This window comes from Aegilops tauschii, chromosome 3 (assembly GCF_002575655.3).
Source record: "Aegilops tauschii subsp. strangulata cultivar AL8/78 chromosome 3, Aet v6.0, whole genome shotgun sequence".
NCBI classification, from domain to species: Eukaryota; Viridiplantae; Streptophyta; class Magnoliopsida; order Poales; family Poaceae; genus Aegilops; species Aegilops tauschii.
This window is the reverse complement of record NC_053037.3, coordinates 623185662-623201780: the sequence shown is the minus strand read 5'-3', so window position 1 is coordinate 623201780 and position 16119 is coordinate 623185662.

Sequence of the window (16119 nt, the reverse complement as noted above, 5' to 3'; positions counted from 1 at the left end):
CCTCGTTGTTGTTGTGGGTTGATGACCTGTTCTATGTAATAAAATGATATGCCTGTGATAAACTTACTAAATTTATGAATGGCTATCGAGTCGCTTCTCTGAGTGGGTGCTGCGACGAGGCAAAAAAATATTTTCCGAATACATAATCGTACGTGCATTGCAACAGGTTATCGGATGAGGCCAATCAACAATAGTACACTATTTGTACAAGCTTCACATGCTGCACTATCTCTACGTCTACGTACGTAATACAACAATTTTTAAACTTGAGACCAGCCACCCATCCTCACAAAGAACACTTTTTAACCAAGCACAAACTCCAGGAAATTTGGCCACAGTGTGAGGTGGGCCATATGTTAATGTGTTCGCTGTACGTAACCAGCACCTCGAATCCTCGATACTACTACTATAAGTAGTACTAGGAGTAGTAGGGTGGCATGGGCCAGAACAAGCATTCACGTCCAGGAGTACGTCACACACCACCAGCACGACTTCCATCTGACACCATATTTCTTGGAGTCCATGCTACAGCAATCTCTTCAACCTAGTCGTTTCTCTAACTCAGCCATCGCGCGGCGGGCGAGGTGGGGGTTTGCCGATAGTCGGTTTCCTCAACTGCGGTCCCACTTGTAAGGCCAACTCCAACGCACGACCCCAAACGGACCTCTGTTTTGCCCGGATTCTGTCCGTTTGGGTAGGGCAATGGGGTCGTGTCCGGGCCATTTCTCGGATGCGGTGGTCATGCGCCGAACGCGCGACCGCATCCCGGCCGCGTACATTTTTCTTTGCAAACACATATCTTTTTTTCATCATTGATTTTTTGGTACATGGAAATACATCACCAAAATTTTGAATAGAAAAGCAAGACCAAAGAAAACAAGAACCACAAGAATACATTTTAGAAGATATCCAATTTCCATAACAGCTCCTGTAAGTTGGATTAGTGCCTTCTCAATGCATTCATTGTTGATCTGCGGAGGCTCGATCTTGCGTGCTTCTTTCTTCTTCGAGTGTAAAGAAGTAGACGTGTCTAGCCTCTATTCTATCAACAAGTGCACTAGTCTCATCTCTAGCCTCTATGCTAGCTAAAAGTGCTAGAACATATACTAAATTGTGCTCTATCAATATATCATTGTACTCTTCTTCCCAATACCAAAACTTGCATCCATTCTACACAATAAAATTTTAAGTTAGCACAACTAGTCTAATCCGAGAGCACAACCGAAGATTTGGTCGAGTTCTTTCTCCTTTTGTGACACGTGGGACATCCAGCATCCAGGTCGTGTCATGCAAGAAAATAGAGTGGTAGGTGAAGCCACGTGATGTGCATCTTAGGTTAAACTGTAAATAGAATCTTACTACTCTTGAGTAACTCCAAAAGCGGCCACCGAAGATCTTTATTGGATTTGTTTTTCATCACCAGCACGTCGAGGTGAAAGATGTGCAGGTTCAGTGGGTCCTCTTGCGTTTTCACTGACATGTGGGACCGCATATGAGCAAACAGACGATGGGCTCCGCGCGTCTGCTGGCTGGCTGAGAAGAGAGATAGAGGAGGGCCGAGCACGGACTCCAGGAAATTTGTTCTATGTACTCGATATAGTGGAGTAACCAGCACCTCGATATAGTGGGGTGGCATGGGCCATAACTAGCATTCATGTCTAGCAGTACGGCACACGCCACCCACACGAGTCCCATCCGACACCAATTTTCTTGGAGTCCGTGCTAGCTACAGCCATCTCTTCTCCCTCCTATTTTCTCAGCCATCGCGCGGTGGGCGGGGTGGGGGTTTGCCAATAGTCGGTTTGCTCAACTGCGGTCCCACTTGTAAGTGAAAATGCAACACAGCACGCATTCCCCCTTCAGCGGCGTGCCGGACAAACCGTGTGGGGGTGCGACGCGAACACGACAGGCTTTTCCTTTTGGACTTGTAACTTGTAAAATTTGGTTCTGCTCCATGGGGCGACCGATAGATAGAAATAACGATTTTCCCTAGAGTAATGAGAAGTTTGGTTCTGGCACGGTTCATGCATGGAGTACGTAGGAAAATTATGAAGTTGATGCAAAAGGTAAGATAATTACTAGTAGTACCATATACTACTACATGGATTTGACGAAAGGATAAAGATACATACGGATCCATCAACGACATCCTCACGCCCTAGTGCACCGGGTCACCAACCGACGTGTGAGGAGCAGCGGCATTGGCGGCAAGCTCAGCGTGCTTCTAAACAATGCCGTCCAAGGTTGCCCTACGGTCCAAGAAGGCCAGCGTCCTATCGTCCTCCTCTTGCATGTAGTAGTCCTTGTGGACGATTTGCGCGTAGACGTGGGTAATTATGTCGATGGTGTCTTGCTGCGCCAGGCGCTGCCCGGCGAGCGCGACCTCGAGGTGTACATTCTCCGGCGCGACGGCGGGCAGTCGCAGGGCCACCAGTGCGTCGAAGAGGTTGTCACCATAGAGGCTGTTGAGGGTGGCAGGCATCACAGAGCCTGGGCGCGTGGGCTGGAGGCGTACCTCAAGGTCGTCCGCGAGCTTCTTGACGATGGTGAACTTGTCGAGGAAGCCGACGAGGACCTCGTCGAACAAGGAGACGAAGCTGTCGTCCAAGCGGCCCCTTGCCCTGGCAGCCTCAAGCACTACCTGGAGACATTCCTCGGTGCCAGGATGTAGGCCGGCGTCGTGGACCATCTGGCACAGCCGGCTGATGCTCGCGCTCATCGCCTCCATGGGTCTAGCTTCTAGTCAACTGATCTTGCGATTGGAGTGATCACTCTTGCCCTTAGGTGCGTAGGTGCGAAGGATTTCGTAGATTGGACTGGCGGGAGCCTTTATATGAGAAGTGCAGACTGCGTTGAATTCACGTGCGTGTTGGCCATCTACTCCTCGCCCCTCTACTGCACCTGCCTTTGGCTGTATGACAGGTTGGCCAGCCACCCGTTGGACCCACGTGTCATACACCCAAAGGCAGGTGCAGTAAGTCAATGAAGCTGCGTCCCCCTCCGTGCCCGTGCATGCTTTCAATGACTTGAGACTACCAAACATCACATGCGGTGGTTAGTTCATTGCATGTAATCCTATTAAGTAGCAAAAATACATTAAGTTACCTCGCCGATAGGAATAAAACAATACACCATGTATTTATTTACAGAGGGAGTATAGCCAGCATCTGGTTAGTATATGAAGTTTCCACATCACATAGAGCCAACCTAATATTGGAGTATGCTAGCCCTCCACCGGCGCGCCGCTTCAAATGGCGGAGGAAGTGAGAGGTTGCATCACCTTGTGTCCAGATCTGAGATGCCACGTGTACCAGATGAATGACTCCAAGTTCGACCACCGTGATGCTAGGTGCGAGCCAAGGAACACTGTTGGAGAGACCCCCCTCATAATTTTCCTACATTGTCGACGACGAGGTGCCTATGGTGACTTCGTAAATTTCAAGATGATAGTGCCGTGCGTGTGTGCATTCATAGGGGTGAGTGTATGCACGTGTATATGAGCGCTTGCGTCCGTACTGTGTAAAAAAAACCATAAATGCGTGTCAAAAAGAGACTAGTCAGTATACTCAATATTGTGCACCTCGGAGAGGAAAACGATAGAACTAGTACGTATTTACTTACAGTGCAGATTCACTCATTTTGCTCCATATGTACTCCGTCTCGGTGTAGTCTAGTCACTTGTTGAAATCTCTAGAAGGGCAAATACTCCTTTCTGGTTTACAGGGCTATACTAGCAAGTAGTTGTACGTACTAGTACAATAGTGGGCTCACATAGCAATTTTGTCTCATGCAAGAGCCTGGCTATATGCGTGCTCCAATGTTCGCAACTGCAACGTTCGGTTTGCGCTTGGCTCTTCGCCTCTTCGAGAAAACGAACAATGATGTTACTACTACTGCTTCTACAGTGTCGAATCCACTGCTGCATGTCCGTCCACCGCGAGCGGGACGGATAGCTTGTTGTAGAAGTACTACTAAGCAAAAGCCTGTCCTCGTTTGCGAGCAACCACGCGCATGGGTGAGGGAGAAGGCGTGTAGTAAAATCAAGCTTCTCCTCGTTGTACGAGTTGACGCGATACATCATAGCACTGGCCCCACATGCTTGCCTTTAAACTTGGCTGAAAGACCCGCAGTGTACAATATATTTGCTGCAACCTCTAACATTTACCCACCACAAATTAAAATATATGTGGCCATATGCATCGTTGTGATGCAGAGGCCGGGGAGTCCCCCCTTTTCGAAAAAAAGACAAATTAAAATATATATTCCTGTCTTGACCAGATGAGCATGCAAACTACAATCACCAGGGTGTCAGGTAGGGCCAGAAGACTATTTTAATTTTTTTAAACTTCGAGACGGCCACATAGCATGGAGCCGACCCCAACGATTTTAAGCTTACAGGCACGGTACACGCTATCCTAGACTACTCTACACATGAAACTGCCACACGAGCGTCCGGGCTGCGCTTGGCTCTTCGCCTCTTCGGGAAGTCGAGCAATGATGGAGTACTACTGCACTGGAGGAGTACTACAGTACGCTTCTGGCCATCTGACACCGATTGAACTGCTGCATGTCCATCGCGTGCGGGAGGGAGAGAGTGTAGCAAAAGCTTCTCCTAGTCTTGCCAGCCACCACGCTCATGGGCGAGGGAGGGACGCTCCTGCCTTTGCGTGTATGACAGGTGGGCCCGACAGGTGTGTGGCCAACCTGTCATACAGCCAAAGGCAGGTGCAGTTAAGTCCGCGAGGGAGAGGATAATCAAACTTCTCGTTGATGTACGAGTTGACGCGACACATCAAAGCACTGCACTCGATATATTTCAATAATTTGCGTTTACCGATGCATTAATTACAACGCATGCATGCATGCTGTGACTCTCCTTTTGATACTTGCATGTGTTGATTTAATGCACCTTGAAGTAGTATAAAATATGTGACTGTAAAGCTTTGTAATACCCCGACCCAAGTCGAGAGATGGTTGTGCACAAGGAGGGCGAGATCATGCAGACCGAACAGGACCCGACGATGGAGCTCTCTAAGGTCTCGATGGACCTGACTGTGCTCCACTGCCCCTTGTGCCTCCGCCCCTTGAATTGTGGTTTCTCAACGAGTTGTGCTGAACTTCTTGTGAATTGTGGTGGTTTTCAGTAATGAAAATCAGAAGGGGCAAGCCCTTCTTTGATCAATTTTTTTTTAATCGTCCTTATATATTCATCAGTCTTGCTATAAGTCGCAGTAGATGCTATATAGGTCTGTCGGATCTTACATCAAGATCTGTGCTTTCAGATTTTCTTTTTTCTCTCTTAAATCTCAGTCGAGTGAGACATAGCCACGCCATTAAACAGAGGCTCGGGCGCCATTAATGGAGACCTTGGGAGAGAGGTGGACGGCAGATGGAGGTCAAAGGGCTCTCCTCCCGATAAGCACGTGCAGGGGTCTGATCGCACGCCTCTCATACTCAAATAGCTACCCTGCACGGCGCCTCCTAGCTACTAAAAAATGGGGACGCGTGGCGGCACGTAAATGGTACTAGTAAGTAGAACGCCCACGGTTTCAATAATACTTGTGTTTCCGATTGTAACGTGACAACACTTGTTCCAAAATGACTTTGTTGATTGTTAATGTGTGTGCCTTCGCAAATCGGACTGCAAATTTACCACAGCATGTTGGTGCCATGTCATGGCACCAAGCCAAGTTTCATTATCTTCATGCGTGTTTTGGATTTACAGGAATTAAAAAACTAAGTTTCTCAATGTTTCCAACCCAGCCACGACGCCAAGAATTTTGAATTTCATTCCCATTTCTTGCATGAAACCTAGAAATTTACCCGAGGACACACATGTGAATTTTCAACCAACTTTGGTGCACTGGAACATGTGATTGTATTTCAAATTTGAATTATGCACACAAAGGTGACACGTTCCCTCCCAGAACCACGAGCCTTCTTGAGAGAAGCTCGATTTGCAAGAAGCTTATACCAAAATTTGTTCCTATTCGGCCAATTTTTTTTACCACGGCATGGTACTACCATGACATGACACCATGCCAAGTTTCATGATTTTAAAACCAAGTTTCTCAATGTTCTCGACCGAGCCACGATGCCCAGATGTTTGAATTTTATTCTCATTTTTTGCATGGGACCTACTCCCTCCTTCCATCTATATAGGGCCTAATGTGTTTTTCAAGACAGCCTTTGACTATTGGCAAGATTAATAGCACATGAGATGTATACTATGAAAATTATATTATTGGAAGCTCCTTTGACATACAAATTTGAAGGTTGCTTTGTGTAAGTTGCATGTCATATATTATTGCTCTAACGTTTGGTCAAAGTTAGCCTTGAAAAACGCATTAGGACCTATATAGATGGAAGGAGGGAGTAGAAATTCACCCGAGGACACAAATGTGATTTTTCAACCAACTTTGGTGCACGGGAGCATGTGCTTGTAGTTCAAATTTGAATTATGCACATTAAATGACCAAAAACTCAATTAATGTGTAAATAAGGCCAAACGAAGCCGGAATAATTCCAAAATTTAACAGGGCACTCATGTAGTTCTATGTTGCCTTTGTAAATAAACTCAAGGGGGACAACGTATGTCATTTCGCACTCAAAGGTGGCACGTTCCCTCTCAGAACCACGAGCCTTCTTGAGAGAAGCTTCGGTTTGCAAGAAGCTTATACCAAAATCTGTTCCAATTCGACCAATTTTTTTACCACAACATGGTAGTACCATGACATGACATCCATGCCAAGTTTCATGATTTTCAGACATGTTTTGGATTTACAAGAATTTTAAAACCAAGTTTCTCAATGTTCTCGGCCGAGCCACGATGCCCAGATGTTTTAATTTTATTCTCATTTCTTGCATGGGACCTAGAAATTCACCCGAGGACACAAATGTGATTTTTCAACCAACTTTGGTGCACGAGAGCATGTGCTTGTAGTTCAAATTTGACTTATGCACATTAAATGACCAGAAACTCAATTAATGTATAAAAAACGACAAACGAACCCGGAATAATTTCAAAATTTAACAGGGCACTAATGTAGTTCTATGTTGCCTTTGTTAAGAAACTCAAGGGGGGGGCAGCGTATATTGTTTCACACTCAAAGGTGGCACGTTCCCTCTTAGAACCACAAGCTTCCAAATCGGCCCAATTTTTTACCACAACATGTTAGTGCCATGACATGACACCATGCCAAGTTTCATGATTTCCAAGCGAGTTTTGGATTTACATGAATTTAAAATCAAAGTTTCTCTATGTTCTCGGCCGAGTCATGACGCCCAGATGTTTGAATTTCATTCTCATTTCTTCCACTTTGGTGCACCGGAGCATGTGCATGCAATTCATATTTATATTATGCACATTAAAAGTCCAGAAACTCAATTAATATTTTAGTCATTTTTTGTGTTCTAAAATGCCTGCCGGCTCGCGGAAGGACGTGTTGCCTGCACACGCGCGGATTCAATGAAGGCAGGCGGGACAGTCTTAAGCTGGTTGCACGCGGCGAGGAGGCGTGCTCAGCCGGGCCTGCAGTGAGTGTGGCCCTCTTGGCCGGCGCGCCGGTTCAATGCCTGCGCTATGAGAGGTCGCGTCCGTGTCAGAGCAATCACACCCTCCAGTCCTTTTTTGTTTGGGTATAACAAAATCTCGTTTTCCATTCACATTTTACAAGTAAAATACGTGGACAAACTTTGACCCAAAGTACGATGGGGACTAGTAAATCAGAATGGAGGTAGTAGTTTTTTTAATCAAAGAAGGGTTTCCCCTTCCGATTTTCATTACTGAAAACCAGCATCTAAATCTAAACCATAGTATTTGCCCTAGAACTACGAGGTTCAACATCTCGCAACATAAACCCATACAACCTCCATCGCAAAAAAAACCATACAACCATACGCCAAGGAGGTACGTAGTACTATGAATTCCATTTTCGCTCCATACCAATCGTTCTAAAAACTACTTACTACTTATAACGCGCCATTGAAAATCGGAACTCTTAACCCCGCTAAAAAAAGATATTTTAAACGTGGCTACTCGATCTGTGGCAACTGGCGAGCCACCGCACTCCAAGTCGTTCACCTCTGGTCCCGAGTCCCGACCATCAACTCCTACGGATCAAATTATCACGCGAGCTGACTATTCCTACAAAGGTGCTCCACCACGTACCCGGTACCCGCGAATGCAGCAATCGTGCACCTAGGGTTTTAGGGTTTATTTGTTAACGTCGCCTTTACGTAACACTCATGTGTGCGAGACAGCGAGAGGCCGACTGCGTGCGTGCGCCTCTTCTCTTCGTATATGTACTCCACCGTTTGTCTGGTGTCCAAAAAATTATAATAACTACTAGCAATGTGCCAATGCGTTGCCACACGATCAAAGTAGATTAATACATATTCACCGATTTGATAAAAAAAAGTCTAGTTTTGAAATACGTATATCACTAAAAATATGTTATGTTTCACTCAAAATATATTCCTTTGGCGGTTTTGATGAGATAAGGGAGGAATGTTGTTGGTTTCAAGATTCGGGAAGTGGTATATGTCTAATTTCTACTCTTACTAGCAAGATGCCCGTGCGTTGCACGGAACATCAAGATCTTGTGGGAGAAAAGGATGAACGGGGGAAGGCCTTATCTGCAAATGTGGTGAAGAGTGCGGGTAAATTGCCATATTTTCCTTCCTATCCATCAGATATAAATCAGACGACCTACATTGCAGGATGGCAGGCCCACCATCATCACCAACTCTATTTTTATCCCTACTCTTATAAAAAGCATTGTCAGTGATGATCGTGTGCCTGCCATCCTGCCATATAGGCCGTCCGATCTATATCTGACGGATAGGAAGGAAACTATGGCAATTTTGCAAAAAGATACCCACACCCCTCTCCACATTTGCAAATAAGGCCTTCCCTCATTCATCGTTTTCCCCCACAAGATAAACTACTCATACAAATGCATCTTGATATTCCATGGAACGCATGGGCATCTTGCTAGTTGTTGCAAAAAGCCCATGTGTGTGTGAGAGAGAGGGAGAGTGGAGGAGGACGGAGTGCATGTGTGACAAAGACACAAGGAGTGTGTGTGTGATAGGTATCAGCTTAAAATGAGGCGATAGTGTGTGTGTGTGCACGATCGAGAGGGCATGTCTCAAGAAGGGAAGAAAAATCTACATAGATACAAGGAGCGGGAGAGAGACATGTATGCGATGGTGGAAGCACGAGTGTGCGGGTGTATAAACCTATCTAGAGGCTAGCTAGTCGATAAATGTTTGTGAGAGAAATACGAGTCGGGGTGCGAAAGCGAGAGTTTTGTGTGTGTGAGAGAGAGACGGTAGTCGGGAAGGGGAGTGGAAGCAGGAGTTGTGTGTGTGTGTGTCTGAGAGAGAGAGAGAGAGGAGACGGTAGTCGGGGTTGTCTGATCGGTAAACAAATGAATAATGTCAGTCTGGGATGGAGACGAAAAGGAGACCGCAACAAATGCTGTGTCTACAGGAGAGAGAGAGAGAGAGAGTAATTTTAGTGGTATGAGTCATATGTAGAGACATATAGGGTGTGTGAGAGAATCCCATAGAGAGAAAGACAAAGTGAAAGACGAGTGGAGACTGTGTGTGTGGCGGTGAAAAAGAAAGCTTAGGTACCGAGTGATACCAGAGAACAGTAGAGACGTGAGAGATAATGAAAACCGTGTAATGTATAATGATAGGGAGAGTGTGACACTTCTCAAGGGAGACGTCGAGAGACCATGTTTGCGAGGATAGGAGAAACATGAAGTGAGCGTGCGGGTGAGCTGGAGAAAAGAGAGTGATAGCTACCTGAAGGAGCATGCATGCGAGAGAGATGGGCGTGAAAGGAGTGAACAAAAAAGGGATTCAAATATTTGAATTCGAGATGATGATACATGTAATCCATACTCGAACCAAAATTGATCTATCAAACATGCATACTCATATGAATTCACGCACATCTATGTTATTTAATATGTAGATATTACTGATCCATACATTTTAGTAGAACATAATTTGGTTAAAAAAATTCGAATTCAACCTTAAGATTTCGAGATCGTTGTATTTGTAAATCATATTATACATATAAAGGAGCAGAATTCTTTGTTGTGCTTTTGAAAGTATATATAAAAGAATGATGTATATAGAATGTAATTCCAATTGAAAATGGATCCCGCCCGAAAAAAAATTAGAATACAAACGGGATTCGAATTGAGATGGCACGGTAAACGTGCACTCTGCAAAATTTGAACGAAGCGGGAAAAGTCGCAGTAACCGCCCGAAACCAAAATCTGCGAGATGGAAATCACTACTGCCTATCCCTGCCACGCAAAGCCTATCTGCTGGATTTCTATAGGTTTCGATAGGGGTAGGTTTGTAATTTCACCCAAACGTGACGTAACCGCCTCTCACCCGGATTCATACACGGTGGGCGCCAAAACACAGTGTGTCCTCAGCCGAAATCGACTCCCTCCCCGATTCATATTCATACACGGTGGGCGCCAAAAACAAACTCTCGTCGGCAAATATTCGGTGTATGCGAGATTACCGTCCTATCCCCAACCGACTAATGTTGCTGTGATGTAGTAGTAATTTGAAACGGGGGCTAAGTTTGTAAATTTCCTCGCATTTGAGACAAGCGCGCCCTGAATACATGGTTCCCCCCTTCCTCTCTACCTCCCTTTTCCCCATTCGTACTTCGTGGGCGCCAAAACACCCTCTCCACCCCACCCTCCTCCGTCCGCCGCCGTCCGCCACCCCATCCACCGCCGTCCTCCTCGACCATGCCGGAGCTGATACCGCGATGTCGCCGTCCATTACAAGAGATCGACCTCTCTCATCCATGGCTTCGGACCGGGATCCTTGCATCCCGCCCTCTCGCTTCATCCCCGCCGTCGTCCACCTTGCCGACGCCGCTCCTACGATCGTCTCGTCCACCGCGCCCCGCCGCCACCGTCTACCCTCCTAGATCTGCTTCCACGCCGCCGACAGCCATCGCTACCGCAGCACCGTCAAATTCTCAGCAGATGTGTACATGGCGCCGCACCAAAGGCGGTACTCTTTCGTATCTGCTCAACTTATTTATCGCAGCAAGAAAATAGATCGCCACTGCTTTACTCTGATTTCTTGTCTTGGTTGCGAAGTTGCCTTTGTCTGGTTTGCACCTTCAGATCCGCCATGGCACGCTCAACTCTATACTCCCAATGCTTATGGTTTTCCCCTTTTATATTCCACACTAGTTAAATCACAGTAGACTAAATTTCAAAATTGGGTCAGTCGATTTTTCAGAGCTCGCCGGAGTTCGCCGGTGCGATCGAAGGGGCTCGGGTGGTTGTGGGGCCTCGCCGAATGAAGAAAACTCGACACGGGTGGGGGTTGGGGCAGGGGTGGGGGGTGGGGGTGGCGGAGGAACAAAGGCGGTGGGGGCCGGTGGTCCGGCCGGCGGCCCGTGCGGTGTTCTGTATGGGAAGAATCAGAGACGAGGAGGAAGAAGGGTTAGGAGACGTAGGATCTTCATTCAACCGCCTGAAATGGTCGAGAGACAGCTGGGAGTTGCATTCTTAATGCGCTCTGGTTCATCATGTGTGGGCACTGCGCAACCAACATTTTATTATCCAAAATCTGCTTGCTCTTCTTTACCATGTTCCTGTTCCGTTCTTCTTTAATATGTACTCTCTCCGTTCCTAAATACAAGTCTTTGTATAGATTCCAACATGGACTACATATGGAGAAAAATGAGTGAATCTACACTCTAAAATGTATCTGGATATATCTGTATGTGATCCATAGTGGAAATCTCTACCAAGACTTATATTTTGGAACGGAGGGAGTATGATAGTAGTACAATATGTTCCTTGTACTGAAGATGAGCAGGGACATTTGCAGTGTAGAGGTCTATACGGTCGGTTGTGATGGACACTTTGAGCCTCTTTGATTCGTAGGATCTTGTAAACATAGGAATAGGATTTGTAGTGGCCTGCCCACTTGAATCCTATAAGAATAGCAAGGAAATGCGGGGAGCTATGTCGCCTTTGAGAGTTACACTGATATTAACAGTACCGCACCTTCACTTGAAGAGAGCTGGTATCCGAAGTCTTTCTAGCCGTACCGGCAATACTAGCACATATATTCCAGCAAGTTCCACTTTGCTGATTTTACTCTGATGCTTAAGGTTTTCCCGTTATATCTATACTATGATCTGTGTAGCTGCTTTGTGTCGCACTAGCAGCAGTCCACTCTTGAAGCTAAACACTGCAATGACTTACAAAATTGGCACCAAGGCATTGAGTGCCATTCTGGATGCAATGAAACTCATACGCTCCCCACCTGTTGATTCTTGTTCAGAATATGATCCTAATGACTATTCTAACCTCGAGGAGTCAAAGGCAGATGGCATGTCCTGTTCACCCATCAAGGTGCCTGTTCTAATTTGGCAATGTTTTATTGATTGCGGGTATCTTGCATATGTTGTCTTGCATTTCTTCTACTTTGTTGCACCGCCATCTGCTTAGTTTACTCATCATATATGTTGAGATGCCATGCCCATCCATTATCAATACATATTCCATCTGTCATCATACCATGTTTTTCCACTCAAATGTTGTTCTTGTGCATCAGACATCAAAAAGGAAGAGGGTGATTGCCGAACCTGAAGGAGCACCAGCAAAGTCCTTGAAAAACGTGGTGGTGCCGGAGAAATCAGACAACACCCCACTTATATTGGTTGTACAACCAGTGACACAAAACGTAGGACCGGCTCCAGCAGACTGTACCCATACTTCACTGGCCACACCACTAGCCCCACCACACAGGACCTGCACTCCAGCAAAAGGTATACCGATTTCATTTGCCATAGCACCAGCTGTACCACAGAAAAATCCCACTCCAGCAAAAAGTCCAGCAAGTCCACCGGCCGAAGACCTATCCCAACTGCAGAGACGGCCAATTCCTGCAGATTGGAACCCCATTCCATTTATTCCCAGTTTAAAAGACAATGCTTTCAATGTTGTTAGGGACTACGTGCATATATTCCCATCATGGGAAGATTATTGTGAAGACAAACACCATTTTCACATCTTCCTGTCCAACTTACGTGTAAGTGCTATTATTCATGGTTATTATTTTTCCTGTTTTCTGCTGATTGAACACATCAATGATTTACATTACATTGTTGTAACTAGGCGAGGGTCAATCTGGATAGTCATGACGAGCAAAGCTTGCTTGTGCTTTTCAAGGAAGCATTGCAGCAGTATCGGTGTTACCTGAGGAAATCACACTTTGATGGCAAGTCTATAAACGAATTTCCGCTGAAGTCTCCTGTGCTAAATTTAGAAGACATTGAATGGAAAAACCTTGTTATGCACTGGTCTCGTTCCCAGGATGAGGTATTGTCTATGAAATCACATGACAATTTGAACTTCTACTTTTCCGCATGTGCCTTACGGATCTTTTTTGCAGGAAATCTGCTTGAAGAAGAATTCCGGTTTGACAAGAACGACAGGATATCGCAAATATGCTGCCCGCTGCTTTGCTCTTGTTAGTACCTGTTGTCCTGTATCACTGTACTTGCATACATACCTGGTTCATTATGTGACAGCAGTATGCATGATAGCTTGCTTATCAATTGTTCGCTCCAAATTATCTGATCTGTATGAATCGTTACATTAGTGTAGAATATATCCAATGCCAATGTTATTTTAGCTCTGCATTGTTCTTGTAAGTACATGTTGTCCTTTATCAGTGTACTTATAATGACAGGTAGTTGTTCATGTACCATCACTCTGCAGCTTATTTTCCTTTGCCCTCCATTTTCTACACATCAGATCTATATTTACTCTTACCATAAGGTTGGTACTGAAGAAGTTTAGCTGTGCATTGCTCTTGGTTGTACCTTTTGTTGGGGATCATAGTAGAATTTTAAAATTTCCTACGCATCACCAAGATCCATCTATGGAGTATACTAGCAACGAGGGGAAAGGAGTGCATCTACATACCCTTGTAGATCGCGAGCGGAAGCGTTCCAATGAACGGGGTTGACGGAGTCGTACTCGCCGTGATCCAAATCACCGATGACTGAGTGCCGAACGGATGGCACCTCCGCGTTCAACACACGTACGGAGCAGCGACGTCTCCTCCTTCTTGATCCAGCAAGGGAAAGGAGAGGTTGATGGAGATCCAGCAGCACGACGGCGTGGTGGTGGAAGTAGTGGGATCTCGGCAGGGCTTCGCCAAGCTTCTGCGAGAGGGAGAGGTGTTGCAGTGGGAGAGGGAGGCGCCAGGGGCTGTGGTGCTGCTGCCCTCCCTCCCCCCTATATATAGGCCCCCTGGGGGGGGCGCCGGCCCTGGAACCCATCTACAAGGGGGGCGGCGGCCAGGGGGGAAACTTCCCCCCCAAGTCAAGTGGGGCGCCCCCCACCCCCAGGGTTTCCAACCCTAGGCGTAGGGGGAGGCCCATGGGGGGCGCCCCAGCCCACTAAGGGCTGGTTCCCTTCCCACTTCAGCCCATGGGGCCCTCCGGGATAGGTGGCCCCACCCGGTGGACCCCCGGGACCCTTCCGGTGGTCCCGGTATAATACCGATAACCCCTGAAACTTTCCCGGTGGCCGAAACTGGACTTCCTATATATAATTCTTCACCTCCGGACCATTCCGGAACTCCTCGTGACGTCCGGGATCTCATCCGGGACTCCGAACAACTTTAGGGTTTCCCCATACCAATATCTCTACAACCCTAGCGTCACCGACCTTAAGTGTGTAGACCCTACGGGTTCGGTCAATAACCAACAGCGGGATCTGGATACCCATGTTGGCTCCCACATGTTCCACGATGATCTCATCGGATGAACCACAATGTCGAGGATTCAATCAATCCCGTATACAATTCTTTTTGTCAATCGGTATGTTACTTGCCCGAGATTCGATCGTCGGTATCCCAATACCTTGTTCAATCTCGTTACCGGCAAGTCTCTTTACTCGTACCGTAATGCATGATCCCGTGGCTAACTCCTTAGTCACATTGAGCTCAGTATGATGATGCATTACCGAGTGGGCCCAGAGATACCTCTCCGTCATACGGAGTGACAAATCCCAGTCTCGATCCGTGTCAACCCAACAGACACTTTCAGAGATACCCGTAGTGTACCTTTATAGTCACCCAGTTACGTTTTGATGTTTGGTACACCCAAAGCACTCCTACGGCATCCGGGAGTTACACGATCTCATGGTCTAAGGAAAAGATACTTGACATGGTCAAAGAAACGAACTACACGATCTTTTATGCTATGCTTAGGATTGGGTCTTGTCCATCACATCATTCTCCTAATGATGTGATCCCGTTATCAATGACATCCAATGTCCATAGTCAGGAAACCATGACTATCTGTTGATCAACGAGCTAGTCAACTAGAGGCTTACTAGGGACACGTTGTGGTCTATGTATTCACACATGTATTATGATTTCCGGATAACACAGTTATAGCATGAACAATAGACAATTATCATGAACAAAGAAATATAATAATAACCATTTATTATTGCCTCTAGGGCATATTTCCAACAGTCTCCCACTTGCACTAGAGTCAATAATCTAGTTACATTGGGATGAATTGAACACCCATAGCGTTCTGGTGTTGATCATGTTTTGCTCTAGGGAGAGGTTTAGTCAACAGATCTGCTACATTCAGGTCCGTATGTACTTTACAAATATCTATGTCTCCATTTTGAACACTTTCACGAATGGAGTTGAAGCGACGCTTGATATGCCTGGTCTTCCTGTGAAACCTGGGCTCCTTGGCAAGGGCAATAGCTCCAGTGTTGTCACAGAAGAGAGTCATCGGGCCCGACGCATTGGGAATCACCCCTAGGTCGGTAATGAACTCCTTCATCCAGATTGCTTCTTGCGCTGCCTCTGAGGCTGCCATGTACTCCGCTTCACATGTAGATCCCGCCACGATGCTTTGCTTGCAACTGCACCAGCTTACTGCTCCTCCATTCAAAATATACACGTATCCGGTTTGTGACTTCGAGTCATCCAGATATGTGTCGAAGCTAGCGTCGACGTAACCCTTTACGACGAGCTCTTCGTCACCTCCATAAACGAGAAACATATCCTTAG